Source organism: Rhinopithecus bieti, unplaced genomic scaffold (genome assembly GCF_001698545.2).
Source record: "Rhinopithecus bieti isolate Rb0 unplaced genomic scaffold, ASM169854v2 scaffold_17184, whole genome shotgun sequence".
Classification (NCBI taxonomy): domain Eukaryota; kingdom Metazoa; phylum Chordata; class Mammalia; order Primates; family Cercopithecidae; genus Rhinopithecus; species Rhinopithecus bieti.
The window spans coordinates 2454860-2472211 of NW_016809106.1; the positions used below are offsets into that span (position 1 = coordinate 2454860).

The following is a 17352-nucleotide window of genomic DNA, read 5'->3' on the forward strand; positions in this document are numbered from 1 at the left end:
GCTCCACAGTGCCAGGGAGGTTGTGTGGGGAAGAGAGGCTGCACTGGACTGAAATTGTGTCCCAAGAATTCATGTCTTTCCTGGAACTTCAGACTGTGAACTTATTTGAAAAGAAGATCGTGGTGTATATAATGAGTTAAATGATCATGATTATTATTGAGACAGAGTCTTGCTCTGTCGGTCAGGCTGGAGTGCAGGGGCGCCATCTTTGCTCACTGAAAACTCCACCTCTTGGGTTCAAGTGATTCTCCTGCCTCAGCTCCCCAAGTAGCTGGGATTACAGGCACACGCCACCACGCCTGGCTAATTTTTGTATTTTTAGTAGAGATGGGGTTTCACCATGTTGGTCAGGCATGTCTCAAACTCCTGACCTCAAATGACTTGCCCGCCTCAGCTTCCCATACTGCTGGGATTGCAGATGTGAGTCACCGCCCCCGGCCGCCTTTCTCTTTTCTTCAGCATTTCCCTTGAGTATCAGTTACTGCAAAGACCTCAGGAGTCGGGACTTTGAGACCCCAGGCTGGTCTCAAACTCCCGACCTCAAGTGATCTGCCCTCCTTGGCCTCCCAAAGTGCTGGGATTACAGGTGTGAGTCACCGCACTCAGCTGTAATTAGTTAAGTTAGGTCAGGGTCATAGTTGTGTAGGATGAACCCTTAATCCAATATGACTATCCAAGATACCCAGAGAGAGTCACACAGGGAAGAACACCACATGGAAACAGAAGCAGAGATTCGAGAGATTTCGAGCAACAGAAGATTCAAGAGATCCAGTTGGGCACCAAGGAATGCTAATGCTTGCTGGCACCAACTGGAAGCTAGGAGGAAACCAGGAGAAATCTTTTCTGGATGCTTCAGAGAGCACAGCCCTGCCAGCTTCTTGATTTTGGACTTCTGTCCTCCAGAACTGTGAAAGAACAAATTTTTGTCATGTTAAGCCTCCCAATTTGGGGTACTTTTTTAAGGACAGTTTTAGGAAACTAACACAGCCTAAGGAAACTAACATTGCTGTTCCAAAAGCTGATAGATTATTGAGATCCAAGCTCTCTTCCCCGGTGCATCCCCTTCCCAAGAGCCCCCTCAGCGGGTTCCAGAAGCACTCCCAACCCTGCCTGTCACCCAGGCACAGCCCTCACCGGGGTGGGCATGAGCAGAAAATGACCACGCCCTCTCCCTCCACTCAGTGACACCTGCCCCACACACTTTGTATTTTCCCTTATTGTGAAAGTTATTCATAAAAGAATTTGTATGTTTTATAATCAGAAGGAAAAAGTTTAAATGAGCAAACAGATTCTCTTTTGGCAAAACACACAGGTTTCCTATTTCTGCCCCTTGCATAGCCATAGCCATAGAGTGGACAAACATTATCATTTTCTAACCAATTTCTTTTTTCTTGAATTATTTATCTATTATAAAATGGGCTGTTGGGGAAGTAAAATCTAGACTTTCTTTCTTTCTTTCTTTCTTTCTTTCTTTCTTTCTTTTTCTTTCTTTCTTTCTCTCTTTCTGTCTTTTTCTTTCTCTCTCTCTTTCTCTCTTTTTCTCTCTTTCTTTCTCTCTTTGTGTCTGTCTCTCTCTCTTTCTGTCCTTCTTTCTCTCTTGCTTTCTTTCTTTCCTTTCTTTTCCTTTGGCATCTGGGGTTGTGTCCTAACTGACTCCTCTTGACTGGGGCGGGACTGAGCTCTACAATCTGTTCAATGCACCTCTCCACAGCTGTGCTAACCTAGGTAACCTGCTTACACTGGCTTTTCCTCTTTAATCCCTGAGTTGAGGATGGAAAACACTGGCTCTTCTGATTTCATTAGGCGGGCAGATGGTATTTGCTAATCACGTAGACAGTCTCTTGAAGACGCCTGTTAAAATGAATGCTGTTCAACATGTTTGGTTCTGATTTACCACATCCCATATATGGAAACATAAAGGCAGAGACGACCCTAAGAAAAACTGTGATGTTGATGAAGTATCACCCGGCCCTTTTCGTTTCATTCACTGGCTAATCATGAGATATAGGAAGTGTCCAGCCTTTTCCACGTGTCATGTATGCAGACAGGATGGAATGTGGTCCATGTATTAGTGAGGCTCCCATCATCGAGGAAGTGTGCAGGGTATACCTGGGCCTCCCAATGCACCTGGGACAAAGCCAGGCTCCCTCTCCAGTGCTCATCTCCGCCTCTGTCTGAATTCAATTCAACCCCTCCTGCTCTAGCCTGGCTCTTCCACAAGCAAGGACCCTCCAAGGGGAAGAATGTGCTGCTTCCTCCCAAGCCCAGAAATCCCAGGGAAGAGCTCTGATTGGCCCCAATAGGCTCAGGTGCCCAGCTCTGAGCAATCAGTGGTGGTCATGCGGGCAAAATCTGTTAGATCATGGCAGCTTTCTTTCAAGCCATGTAGTCGTGGTGGGAAGAAGGAGCATTTCCCAGAAGAAGGTTGACTATTACCCTCAGCAGACAAAAGAGTCAATGTCTGCCACATTCCTGCCTCAGTGATCTCCAGCTACCTGGGGTGAGAGTCAGTTAAGGAATGTGAGGAGTGCTGTGACCACCAGATGCACAAAGGCCTCTGTTAACAGGGAAAGCGGAGTTCTTCTCTATAACAGTGGCCGCCACTGGCTCTCTTTCACCCAAGATTTGACCATCAAACTGAATAGTGAAAGTAGAGGTGGAGAGCCAATGTTACAAGAGAGGCTTAGTGCCGCGGGGAATTCCAGTTGATAGGGAAAAAGTGTGTGTGTGTGTGTGTGTGTGTGTGTGTGTGTGTGTGTGTGTACAGGGGTATTGAAGAGCTTATTCTCCTTAAAATTCCCAGTTATCTGGTATAAAGCATTTTTCCCACATTACATGAACTCAATGAATCATAAGCAAACAGACAAACTGAAATTGAGGATCATTCTACAAAATGACCAGTAGTCACCAAAAGTGTTAAGGTCATGAAAGACAAAGACACTGAGGAACTGTCACAGATTGGAGGAGACAAAGGAGACCAACAATAAAAGACCCTGGATTGTATCCTGGAATAGAAAAAGGATATTAGGGCCGGGCATGGTGGCTCATGCCTGTAATCCCAACACTTTGGGAGGCCAATTTGGGTGCATCACCTGAGGTCCGGAGTTTGAGACCAGCCTGGCCAACATGGCGAAACCCCATCTCTACTAAAAACACAAAAATTAGCTGGACATGGTGGTGTGGGCCTGTAATCCCAACTACACAGGAGGCTGAGGCAGGAGAATCATTTGAACCTGGGAGGTAGAGAATCGTTTGAACCTGGGAGGTAGAGGTTGTAGTGAGCCAAGATCATACCACTGTACTCCAACCTGGGCGACAGAGTGAGACTCTCTCTCAAAAAAAAAAAAAAAAGAAAAGGAGAGGATATTAGGTAGCATGCCAAGGGTCCCCACGACCACCCTCAGGTTCAGTGAATCACTAGAAGGACTCACAGAACTTTAAAAAGCTGTCACACTCACAGTTACGGTTTATTACAGTGAAAGCATATATATTAGTTAGCATGGAACAAGGCACGGAGGGCAGACTCTAGGAGAGACAAACACCAGTTTCTAGTTGTCTTTGCCCAGAGAAACTATACAGACGCACTTAATTCTCCCAGCAGTGACGTGTGACAACACACAGAAAGTACTGCCAAACCAAGAACGCTCATTCAAAGCCTGGGGCCCAGGTTTTTTATTAGGGATCAGTTATAGAGGCATGGAGCACCTCCATGGCTGACCTTAGCTACTCCGTCTGCAGGCCCTCAAGAGGTCAAACGGATACAGCAAGACCCAAGGCTCTCCACCATAAATCACGCTGTTAATACAGACTATCTGATAGGGCCCAAGGGCCCAAGTAAACAAAGACTGTCATCAGGCAGGATATTTCAAGGGCTTAGGAGTTTTTCTCCCGGAAGGTAGTCAAGGGCCAGTCCTTTCTCTGCGAGATGCAGGGTTTGAACACCCCAAGCCTGCTGAGTTAATCCTTTACTTCACAGGGAGAAAACTAGGGTAATTCAAATAAGTCTGTAGCTTAGTTAGTAAGTCTTGTATCAAAATTTTTCCCCTGGGTTTGAGCATTGTACCGTAGTTATACACATTTATAACATTATAGGTAGCTAGATAATGGATATACATGAATTCTGTATACTATTTTTGTAAATTTCTCTAAGTCTGAAATTATTTCAAAATAAAATGTTAAAAATATCCATGTGAGGCCGGGCGTGGTGGCTCATGCCTGTAATCCCAGCACTTTGGGAGGCCGAGGCAGGCAGATCACCTGAGGTCAGGAGTTCGAGACCAGCGTGGCCAACATGGTGAAACCCCATCTCTACTTAAAATACAAAAATTAGCTGGGTGTGGTGGTGGGTGCCTGTAATTCCAGCTACTCAGGAGGCTGAGGCAGGAGAATCACTTGAATCTGGGAGGTGGAGGTTGCAGTGAGCCAAGGTCATGCCACTACACTCCAGCCTGGGTGACAGAGAGAGACTCTGTAAAATAATAATAATAATAACAATAATAATCCGTGGGAACATGGACAAGCAATGAAAGAAATAAGAAAATATATTATCTGTGTGTATCTGGCCCCTTCACCTCATTTTCTCATGGAGCGGAGCCCAGTCAATGACTAATTCCAACTCAGGTGTTCACAGCAAAATTCATCACTTACTGCGCATCTGTCATATGGATGAGGGCTCTGATGGCTTCCTTGAGGAATTGCTAAAAAGCATTATCTTTGCCGAAATCAAATAACCAGATAATCTTTCTGATCCTCAGTTTCTCCTTTCTCACAAATGGGAATGGAAATTCTGATGAACTAATCAAGTATGCTACCAATGGGAGATTGCTGTTAAGAATGTCTTTACACTCGAGTGTCATCCTGTCTGTCATTCTGCCGGTGCGTTTCTCTTTTTGGGGATGTCACCAATAATGTAGATTTCAACAAGATGGATACAGCTGTGAAAAGGATCAGATTCTGCCCAGGACTTTGAGGCGACATACCTTCCCTTTACTTCTGGAGAAGGTATTCTGTACCTCTTTAGGTTTGTGTTATCATTGTCTTTCCCCCACTGAAATGTGAGCTGAAAAGAAACAGAGGCCCTTGTCTGTTCCAGGCTTTGCTGTAGCTCCTGCATCTAGAACAGTGCCTGGCACTCAATAGATCCATGTTAAAGGAATGACTGAGTTTCTCCTGGTCATTAAACCGTTAGTATTGGTATGGCCTCTAATAGCTCTGTCAGAATTTATGCACTCCTGGATTGTTCCAGGGATTGGAGGAATACTCTGTGCAGATGTTTAAAACTAATATCTCTTAATATTCAAACCCTATGTCAGTGTAGTGGTTACGAAAGAAAAAAGTTACTTTTTTTTTTTCTTTTTTTTTGAGACAGAGACTTGCTTTGTCACCCAGGCTGGAGTGCAGTGGCGCAGTCTCACCTCACTGTAACCTCCACCTCCCAGGCTCAGCTGATTCTCATTGCCTCAGTCTCCCAAATAGCTGGGAATAAAGGCACGCACCACCACACCAGGCTCATTTTTTGTTTGCTTGTTTGTTTGTTTTTGCATTTTTAGTAGAGACGGGGTTTCACCATGTTGGCCAGGCTGGTCTCAAATTCCTGGCCTCAAGTGATCTGCCAGCCTCAGCCTCCCAAAGTGTTGGAATTACAGGTGTGAGCCACTGCATCTGGCCGGTTCTCTTTTTTTTTAATCAAACATAACCAACTGTTGCAGGAACAGCCCAAGTCCAAACAAGGGCATAAAAATGAGAAGTGCAAGTATTTTCAGACAGGCCTCCCATTATAGACTGCACGACTGGGAAAGACTGATCATACTAACAGTAGGAGGCTAGCTGACTTTTCCCTCCAATATCCTTCCATAATTGCTTATCTTGGGTGGTTATACACCAATGCTTTGTCAAACAGTATATGACCTCAGCAGAACTGACCAATACATTACTAGAGCAGAATAATGTCTTGAAATAAACCCATGGATAAAGGGTGGATTGTCCAAAAAATGACATTACGACAATTAGGTAAGCATTTGGGAAAACAAATGAAGTTTTATTACACCATATATGTTATGGATTGAATTGTGTCCTCCTAAAAGATATGTTGACGTTCTAACCCCTGGTACCAGTGAATGTGGCCTTTTTGGAAATAGGGTCTCTGCAGTTGTAATCAAGTTAAGATGAGGTCATTAGGAGGTCCCTAATCCAATATGACTGACATCTTCATAAGAAGAGGAAAAGAGACACAAACACACAAAGAGAATGCCGTGTGAAGACAGAGGGGCCAAGGCTCAAGTGATTCATCTATAAGCCAAAGATTGCTGGTGACATCAAAGCGAAGAGAAAGTCATGGAACAGACAGATGCTCCCCTGGAGCCGTCCAAGAAAGCACAAACCTACTGCCTCCTTGCAAACAGAACCGTGAAAAAATAAATTTCTGATGTTTTAAGTCACTCAGTTTGTGGTAATTTGTTATAACAGCCCTAGGAAATATATAATATAATATAATATAATATAATATAATATAATATAATACAATACAATACAATACAATATATAATATAACATAACATAATAAATATAATATATTACAATAAAATATTCCAAAAGGTCAGATATTTACGTGTTTAAAACTAAAGCATGAGAAGATATATTGGACAGCGTATAGTTTGGGGAGCAGAAAACCTTTGTTATCTTAACACTAAGATCGGAAATCATGAAAGAAAAGTTTGACCAGCTGACTACATTAAAAATATACATTTCTGTATTGCTCACAAAAAAGAATAAAGTTAAAAGAAATAGTAGAAGTGTATTTGCCACATATGACAAAGAGTTTATATGCACAGTTCATAAGGGCTCCTATAAATTATAAACATGTAAATAACTCAATATATGTATGAATGAATGACTAGACAAAGCACACAAGAAATTCAAATGGCAATAAAACATGTAGAGAGTTGTTCTGCTTCACTGATAATGAAATAAATGAAGATTAGGATAAAATCTATAATTTCTCCCAAATCATACTGTCAAACATGAATCAAATCGAAAGCCTCTGACACTGACAGTAGCAGCTCCCACATGTTCCAGCCAAAGGGACGTAGAGATGTCAGCTGTGATGTCAAGGGTGACTCAGCAGATCTGAATTGACCAAACCCTGCACACAGCCTTGATCAGCTCCTAAGAGATGACCCCTGAATCCTTGGAGTATCCCTCCTGATAAGGGTGGCTTCATGTGTCTGAGGCCTTGGGCCACATCCTTAGTTTATGCCAACAGTGTGATTTATGATGAAAGCCTGTTCACACGTGCCCGAGGCTCTGGGCCATGCTCTATTAATTTCACCTCTGTTGGGCTGGGGTCCGAGTAGCTGAGGTCAGTCACATGGGCACTGCATGCCTATGTGACTGACTGCAATGAAAACCCTGAACACCAATGCATAGGTAAGCTTTCATGGTGGCTAACACCTCAAGTGACACATCGTTGCTGGGAAAAATAAGCGCTATCCGTTCAGCCCCGCAGGGCAAGGACACCAGAAGCTTGTGCCAGTTTCTCCTGGACTCTGCTCTATGTTCCTTTCTCCTTTGCTAATTTAAATCTGTATTTTCAAAGTGTAAGCACAAGTCTAATAGCCTTTCTTAGTGCTGTGAGTCCTACTAGCGAGTCGCCATATCCAAAGGTAGTCTTAGGACTCCCTTCACAAGGGTCTGTTTGCACGATGCTGGAAGTTGAGTTTGCACAGCACTGTATATAGCGCCTAGAGAACCTGCATTACTCAAATGAAAGAACCGAGGGGGCCAGGCTAAGAAGGGGTCTTGGTGGCAGCCAGGGGTTGCAGCCCTCCTGGGTACTCATGTTGCTGTGTACCTGGGTGGAATATGGGATGGATGGCCCGTGCCCTGGGCATGGCAGCGAGCCCGCGGCCCTCAGGCCTGGCACCTGCAGGCATGAGTTCTAGCCCCAGTCCAGTGTGAGGCAGAGGCAGAGCCAAAGGGAAGTGTTCTTGGTCACTGGGTGCTGGAACTGGTGACAGATATGCTCTTCCCACACATCCTAATGAAAACAGCTGCGACAATACTTCATGCATGGTGCTGGGCGTGTAAGGCAACACACAGCTCGGAAGTGCTCAGAAGTGTGACTGTGAAAGTGGTTTTCCTCTTGCTGTGCACTGAATGGTGTCCCCCCAAATTCATACGCTGGAGCCCTAACCCCCAGTGTGACGGTATTTGGAGACAGGACCTTTACGGAGGGAATGGGTGTTAAACGAGGCTATTCGGGTGGGCCCTAATCCACAAGGACTGGGGTCCTTATATGGAGAGGAAGAGACCGCAGGCATGCTGGTGCACAGAGGAAAGGCCGAGAGTGGGCGCAGCAGGAAGATGGCCACCTGCAGCCAGGGAGAGAGGCCTCCAGAGAAACCAGCCTGACGCACCTTGGACATCCAGTCTCCAGGACGGTGAGAAAGTCACATGTGTGCTATAAGCCTCCCAGTATGTAGCACTTTCTTAGGCAGCCTTAGCAAATGAATAGAACTTGGAGATGGACACAGACTGCTCCCAGGTGTTCACCTGGCCGTGTAGCCCTCATCTTTGCTCCCGCTCTCGTTTCCGAGGAGCCTGTGGAGCTGGCTGTGCAGTCGTGTAGGCAGTAGTGCTTTGCAGGCTACAACATGTCCCCCGTGGGCCTTCTGGGTGCACACAGAGGAGGAGCCTCTTGGAGCAGAGTCATGGACAGAGCTCTCCTGGCTCCACCTTGGCCTCCCATCAGGGGTGAATAAGGCGGAAGCTGAGGGGACAGTCACAGCCAGGACAGGAATGTCACCCCTAGCTGGCAAACAGCGCTCTGAGCAGTCTGGCCTGGGATCCTCTGCCCTGCCCACTACTTCAGGAGGCCAGTGTGCTCACTGCCATCCCACAGCCTGGGGACCCTGGACTCCAAACCTGCGAGTGCTGGAGCGGGCAGCTGGAGCGGGCAGCTGGAGACCACCTGGACACTTTAAAACACAGGTGCCTTACAGCGTATGTAACAAACCTGCACCTTATGCACATACACCCGAGAACTTAAAGTATAATAAAAACAAACAAACAAAAACATAGGTGCTCTGCGGGAACAAATCTCTGCTGGGGTGAGTGGGGAGAAGGATGGGGGACCCTGGGTCCCAGGCCCTCTGCGATTTTCTGATGGACTTCCTTCCTTGGGAGCACTGGCTCAGGGAGCTCCTGGCCTCTCCTCCTCTACCACTTCCTCTGCCAACCGCCTCCACCTGCTCCCAGCCTGATGTCTGCAAGGTCATGGGTGCAGTAGTCCACGTCCAGGCTCACTGCAGAGGCAGCCCTCTTCAGACAGGAGGCAGAAGAGAGGGCCCCAGCAGGTTAGCTTTTACTTTAAAATTATTATGTAATTATGTATATTATTATTGTCATCAACATCTTTTTATTCTGCAAATACTAATTTCATGTCCAGTATGGGCAGGCTCTGTGCAAGGTAAATTACTAAGTTTTGTTAATGAAGTCAAACCAAGTCATGGAGTCTATAAAAAGACAACTATTTTAAAATATGGCATAAATGACATTATATAGTTAAGATAGTATAAAGACACGACTTGGAACAAGCAAACGTGGGAACAAGGCAAGGAGAACATTTAGCTTCCTTTCAGAGTGCTCACACTAATTGCTGATGAAACATTTCTGCACTCGGCAGAGGATCAGTCCATAGTCCCCCTCTGATTTAAATGTGACCCAGCTTGGACTCTGAGAGCAAATGTCCCAGTGCCCCTGGGAAGAAGTGATGCAATTCTCCCTTTGTGCTCTGTTTATCATTTCTGAGAAGCAATGACGCACCTGCCTCTTGCAGTTTGGTCTAATTACTTGTCTGATCTTCCCCAGGGAGATGCAGCTCTGTTCTCCCTTGGCCTCCAGAGAGTGGGGGCCACAGACTCTCCTGGAGGAGTGGGGCTGGCCATCTGGGCAGGGGGTGTGGAGACCCCTCGAAGCTGATCTGTATTGCAGGGTGTGGAGTAGGTCTGGGGGTTCCTGCACCTCTCATCTTTAAAAACCAGCAATAAGGTAGTTTACTGTGAGCCAGACCCATCATTCTCTTTCCTCCCTGGAGCCATCGATGAGTCTTCCCCTCAGGGCTGGAAGGGAGGGTCCCCTTTCTTTGACTCCCCTTGCAGTTCCTCTGATGCTGAAGAGTAGGGCTTGCAGGGACTCCGCCTCCTGCAGGGAGCAGCCACTGTTTCCAGGGACCCTCCCAGAAGAGGAGCTAATTTCACACTTTGGGACTCCGTAGAAGCCAGCTTCCTGGCAGTTTGAAGCGTGCTTCTCACACATCTTCCACCAGCTTGTTCGTCTGCCTATATCTGAGGATCCTTTAACAAAATTAAGGGTAAGAAACTTAAAATTCGCTCTGTGCTTGCTAAGTGCCAGACACAGTATTTGACATGATACAGATTTTCATTGACTTGGCCGGGTGACTTCACCTCTCCGTGCCTTAGTGTCCTTACCTGTACTGATAAATCTAATGGTACTAGCACTTAACCAGAGGGGTATTGTGAAGAAAGACTGATGTAACACACATAAAAGACTCAGAACAAATCCTAGGACAGGCAGCATTCAATAAATGTGAGGAGATATTTCATCCTCCTCCTCCCCATCAAGGTAGATATTTAGCCCATTTTACAGATGAAAAAGTGGAGGCCCAGGCAATGGAGTCGTCCTCACAAGGACCTCCTGATGAAAGTGGTACAACCCCAATTCAACCCAGCCCAGAGTCCTCCTGGACCTCACACCACCACAGCATCTCTCCTCTCGGGACCCACAAGAACGTCTGAAACCTGGAAAGTAATTACTACCTCCCTGTGTTATCATTGACTTCCAAATTCTTCCACATAAGACAGTGGCTTTCAAATTTGTTTGGTTTGGTTTGTTTTTCTGAGACAGGATCTCTCTCACTCTGTTGCCCAGGCTGGGATGCAGCAGCATGATCATAGCTCACTGCAGCCTCAACCTCCTGGGCTCAAGTGATCCTCCCACCTCAGCCTCCCAAGTAGCTGGGACTATAGGTGCATGCCACCACACTTGACTAATTTTTGCAATCACGGCACCATCATCGTGTGTTTTGAATCTACCATTGAAAGGCAGAGATATATGGTTCTGTTAGAACTATAAGTGAATAAATGTGTGTTGTCTTAAGCCACCCAGTTTGTGGCACTCAGTTATAGCAGCCCCAGGAGACCAACACACTCTGAAATCAAAGCTTAGTGTAATTTTTAAAAATTGTACTATTTGTAGCCCAGTTCTGGGCCACGTGCTCTTAGGAAGCAATAGTCCTGATTTGATGCTTTCAGCTGGAAGAGACCCTCCCCTCACCCATTCAGAGAGATCACCTTGGGGCCGGGCTGCTGGGCGACGTCCAGAACAGAGAAACTCTCTGCCCAGGAAGAAGAGGGTTCTTTATTTCTGAGATGGAGACTGCCGAGTGGCTGGAACCACAGGCATGCACCACAGTGCCTGGCTAATTTTTGTATTTTTAGTGGAGATGGGGGTTTCACCATGTTGGCCAGGCTGGTCTTGAACTCCTGACCTCAAGTGATCTACCCGCTTCAGTCTCCCAAAGTGCTGGGATTACAGGCATGTGCCACTGCACCTGGCCAAATAGGGTTTGTCCGGCTGCCAGCACGGGTCCAGCTGCCCTTGAAAGATGGCGTGGCCCGCCCTCTGCTGTGGTCCCCGCCTAAGCCATGACGGGGAGAGGGAGGCCTGGAAGATAAAGACCATGAAGGCAGATGCAGGAATCTCAATTCCTGAGGCTGCTCCTGGGACCCAGCCCAAGTGAGTGGATGCCTGTTTGTCAGCCCAGCCACACATGTAGACCAGAATCAGCCAGCTCCCATCAACCTTCACTTAAAGCATTCAGACATACAACAATTCGTGCATCTGATGGCTTCTGGAATCACATTTGAAAAGGGAAAGCTGTTGTAAACACATCAGCTGCTAATCAGACCACCTCGAGGAACACTAGGATGAGTGGTTTTTGTTTGTTTGTTTATTTGTTTGTTTTTTTGAGACAGAGTCTTGCTCTGTCTCCCAGGCCGGAAGTGCAGTGGTGTGATCTCGACTCACTGCAACCTCGCCCCCTGGGTTCAAGCGATTCTCATGCCTCAGCCTCCCGAGTAGCTGGGATTACAGGTGCCTGCCACTACGCCCTGCTAATTTTTAAATTTTATTTTTAGTAGAGATGGGGTTTCACTATGTTGGCCAGGCTGGTCTCAAATTTCTGACCTCAGGTGATCTGCCTGTCTCAGCCTCCCAAAGTGCTAGGATTACAGGCATGAGCCACCATGCCCAGCCAGATGAGTGTTCTTTACAGAGCAGAGGTATTTTTAAACATGAAGCATCACTCCATGGAGGAGTATGCTGGGGCTGCAGTAACAAAGTGTCACGAGCAGAGGGGCTTAAACCACAGAAGTGCCTCGCCTCAGAGCTCTGCAGGCTGGAAGTGCAAGAGCAAGGTGTCCGCAGGGTTAATTCCTACTGAGGCTGTGAGAGCAAATCTGCCAGGCCTCTCCTCTAACTTCTGGTGTTGGCAGGCAAAACCTGGGGTTCCTTGATTTGTAGAGGCATCACCCTGATCTTTGCCTTCATCTTCACATGGCCTGTTTGTTTGTTTGTTTTGAGATGGAGTCTCGCTCTGCTACCCAGGCTACAGTGCAGTGGCACGATCCCTGCTCACTGCAACCTCCTCCTCCCAGGTTCAAGTGATTCTCCTTCCTTGGCCTCCTGAGTGGCTGGGATTAGAGGCATGCACCACCATACCTGGCTAATTTTTTTTGTATTTTTGTCAGAGATGGAGTTTCACCATGTTGGCCAGGCTGGTCTTGAACACCTGGCCTCAAGTGATCTTGAACACCTCGGCCTCCCAAAGTGTTAGGATTACAGGGATGAGCCACCATGCCAGGCCAGTTTGGAAGTTTTTGAAAAGCTAAACATACACACACACACACTATTGTGATGCTCCCAATTCACCCCAAACATACACTAAACAGAAATGTGTGCATGTCCACCAAAAGACTTGCAAGAATTTAGAGTGGCACTGCTGGTGATTGCTAAAAACTGAAAACATTTCTAACCTCCATCCTCCAAGGGGAAAATGGGTGAATAAATAGAGGTGTGTTCAAATGGTGGGATTCTACTCAGCACTCGAAAAGAGCAAACTGCAGCCTCACGTGGCAATGTGGATGGGCTTAATGAGCATCATGCTGAGAGAAAATCAGGCACCAAAAAGAATAGACAATTTTGTTCCATTGACAGGCAGTTCAAAAACAGGCAAAAGGTGTCAGGAGTCAGAACAGTGCTTACCTTTGGGAGTGGGCAGCAACTTGAGGGGCTGTGGGATTGACGGGGCAGTTTCTCTGCTGCTTCTAACATTCCGTTCCTCAATCTGGGTGCTACTTAGAAAAGTGTGTTCTGTTTGTGAGAATTCACTGAGCTGAGGTTATGATACATAACATGATATGATGCATAATATGATATAGAATAGAACATGACATAACATCTCTCAACTCTTGCTTCTTTTTGCTTGTAAAATGAAATAATAAGAATTCTCACCCTAGCCAGGCATGGTGGCTCACACCTGTAATCTCAGCACTTTGAGAGTCTGAGGCAGGTGGATCACCTGAGATCAGGAGTTTGAGACCAACCTAGTCAACATGGTGAAACCCTGTCTCTACTAAAAATTTTTTAAAAATACAAAAACTTAGCCAGGCATGATGGCACACTCCTGTAGTCCCAGCTACTTTGGAGGCTGAAACAGGAGAATGACTTGAACCCAGGAGGCGGAGGTTGCAGTGAGCCGAGATCGCGCCACTGCACTCCAGCGTGGGTGTCAGAGTGAAGAGTGAGATTCCATCTCAAAAAAAAAAAAAAAATTCACCAGGTGTGCTGTCATGTGCCTGTAATCCCAGCTACTCAGGAGGCTGAGGCAGGAGAATCGCTTGAACCCAGGAGACAGAAGTTGCAGTGAACCAAGATCATGCCAGTGTACTCCAGCCTGGGTGACAAGAACGCAACTACATCTCAAAAAAAAAAGAGTACTCACCCTGATAGAGTCAATGTGAGAAATAATAAAATTTCCTGGAACATAGTAACTGCTCAATAAATGACAGCATTTTTTTTTTTCTAGGCAGAATGAATCTTTGGTGATGAAAGTGAGAATCTGGGAGGTAATGATGGCAGCCTGTGGTGGGAGCCTCTGGGGTGCTACTGAGAGATGGCGCTGGGCAGTGTCATGGGCGCAGGCTCACTTTCTAATAATTCTTCCAGCTGGGTACCTGATTCGTGGGCTTTTCTGTGGGCATGTCACACTTCAACACAAAAATAACTTACCAAAAATGCAAATAAAAGTATCCATTTCACAGATTATGAGGATTAAAGAGATAAGAAACCTAAAGCACTTAGCATTGTGCCTCCCATGGTTTAAGAGCTCGGTGCCTGTCTGCTGTTGTAGCTGCACAATCCCTTATCCAGAAAGCTGTGGGTTTTTGGCATTCGAGTTTGGGGAGCTGTAGGCTGGTAATACAGGGCATATCCTGAATATCACTTACCACCTGCTGCTGGGTCTGACCCGCAGATCCTGGCCGAATGACAGATGAACACATGCACTCAGACACAGGTATCCAGTGAAAGAGTGGGCTAGGGGACTGGACCACTCGCAGACACCAAGGAGGGTACTGTAAAGAGTCAGCATCTGTGGCCCTGACAAGCTGGTGCTTCAGGCATTTATTTAGTACAGATTTAATGACAAAGGCCTCGAGTCAACACACTTGTGGGTAATTAACATGGTTGCTCCCCTAGAGAGAGCAGTCCTGCACACAGATGATTAAAGGCCAGTTTCCAAGGCCTAAGTAAATTAACTTATCTAGATCAGTTTCTTTACATCCCCTTGTTATCTAACCTAAGCTTTCAGGTACCAGAAAAGAGAATCTGGCTGCCTTCAGCCCAAATCCTTTTCTGAAGCTTTTATAAAACCTCCTGGCTTTCCAGGAAGGTTTGCATCTTTCTACAATTTTTCCCACCACCCTGACCAATCTCCTACAACCCCCCACATGTCTGGACAGTGCCCCCCAGAAAACACAGTATCACTATTCTCACCAATGGATAAAGAAAGTCTATAAATAGTCCCAAGTCCATTCAAATCAATTTTATCCCTAAATGGGTTTTGTCTCCAAATTTACATACAAAAAATGTTCCCAGAGCATTTTGGATTTCAGAATTGTGGGTAAGGGATTGGGCACCCATATTTTCATCATCATGATATGTATGATGTCATGTGTTTTCTGCAACTGGAAATTGGATGATTTGTGTATGGTCCAGTTTTGTATGACATTTCCCATTCTACAGAGATGTGAAAACTGGAAGAGAAACGGGCAGTACCTCCAGGATTCGCCTAAACAGATGCTGTGGCTTCCATCAAACCACAGGCCACCCCAGCATCTCAGTGGCTTCTACAGGTTGTCCTGAGAGAGCCACAAGGCCAGGGCCCTTGAGGGATTCCCAGACTCCAGCTGCTCCTCTAGGCACCAGTTCCACCCTCCACCTTTCTGTGCCCGTCCCAGACCCAGGCAGCCCAGGTGAGAAGCTATGGGTAGGAGGTTTCCCAGTGGGTAGGAGTGCCAGACTTAGCAGCTAGAAATATAGAATGCTGGGTTAAATGCAAATTTCAGATCAATGATAATTTTTTGTGTAAGTGTATCCCATGCAGCATTTGAAATACAATTTAATCAAATTTAACTAGATGACCCGCATGTTGTACGAAACTCCCTAGGGGTGTGTCTCCAGGATAGAGCACCAGTGGAGAATGGCAGCCCACACTGTTATGGGATGAAGTATGTCCCCCAAAATCAACATGTTGCCGCCCTAACCCCCAGAACCCCGGAATAAAACTATATTTGGAGTTAAGGTCTTTAAAGAGGTAATTATGTTCTAATGAGATATTTAGGGCAGACTCTAATCCAATAGGACTGGTATCCTTCCAAGAAGAGGAAGGGGCATCAGAGGAGAGGCCACGTGAGGATACCATGGGAAGGCGGCCACCTGCAAGCCAAGGAGAGAGGCCTCAGGAGAAACCAGCCCTGCTGACACCCTGAGCTCCTTGTACTTCCAGCCTCCTAGACTGTGAGAAAATATACTTGTGTTATTTAAGCCCCTCAGTCTGTGGTTCGTTGCTGTGGTAGCCCTAAGAATCTAATACACATGCCAACCTGTCCAGGCACAGATGGGCCATCTTCAGGGAGAGGGTATAGGGGGATCTGCAGGCCTGCCAGGGATGAACCATGAGGTGGGGCCCTCAGCGGTGGAGGCAGCTTCCCCCAACCCCAAGCTCCCAGCCCCTCCCCCACATGATATGTATGCTCTGAGTTCAATCTGTTTCCAAGCCCCTTCCTGTGCCTGTGGAGCTAATGTCACCCCCAGTCTCAGGGTATCCTTGCACTGATACGCTCCACTACACCCTCATACCCACCCCGCGGCTTCCTGAACTGCACCCCCAAGTGCACCGCTCTGCATCTGGCTTCTCCATCAACAACAGCCCTGGAGTTTCTCCGAGTTGTCCATGTGGGCAGCCTCTTTTTGAAACCTGGAGTGGGTGAGTATTGAGCAGAGGCGACGGCAGGGTCTAGAGCTCATTCATTCCTGAGTAGGGGAAGCTTTAAGATTCCTTCTGTACCATAAGTGAGTGCTGCCCTGCCTGGGGGTGTGCACGCCCTGTCCTGAGACTACTGCCTCAGAGCATGGGTAGCTGGTCAACCTAGGCATTGCCCACGCCTCCCACATGGGTGGTGGGCAGCCCCACTGCCCCTCTGTTCATCTTCCATTGACCTGTGGAGTCTCAGAGATGTCTTGATTTTTTTTTTTTTTTTTTTTTGAGACAGTTTCGCTCTGTTACCCTGGAGTACAGCGGTGCAATCTCTGCTCACTGCAACCTCTTCCTCCCAGATTCAAGCGATTCTCATGCCCCAGCCTTCCAATTAACTGGTATCACAAGCGTGCACCACCATGCCCAGCTAATTTTTGTATTTTTAATAGAGATGGGGTTTCATCATGTTGGCCAGGGTGGTCTCAAACTCCTAACCTCAAGTGATCCGCCTGCCTCGGCCTCCCAAAGTGCTGGGATTACAGGTGTGAGCCACCACACCCAACCTGTCTTGATCTAATAGTCATTCAAGGTGCTCATTTCTTGACTGAACAGCTACAAGAGCAGATATAAATGAACACATCCAATCAGTCCTGCCCTGGGTCTGAAGTGGGATTCTCAGCACCAGCGATCTGTTGCACTGGATCATTCTCTGCAGTGGTGCCAGCCTCTGCCCTGCA

General features: G+C 46.7%; 1 long non-coding RNA gene across 1 annotated transcript; it reads left to right on the top strand.

The window, feature by feature from the left end:
- Positions 1-8747: 8747 nt before the first annotated feature.
- Positions 8748-15946, top strand: LOC108539678 (uncharacterized). Its single transcript, XR_001888460.1, has 4 exons — positions 8748-8988; positions 9079-10369; positions 14165-14204; positions 15382-15946. It is a non-coding gene; the product is annotated as an uncharacterized LOC108539678 (long non-coding RNA).
- Positions 15947-17352: the final 1406 nt, after the last annotated feature.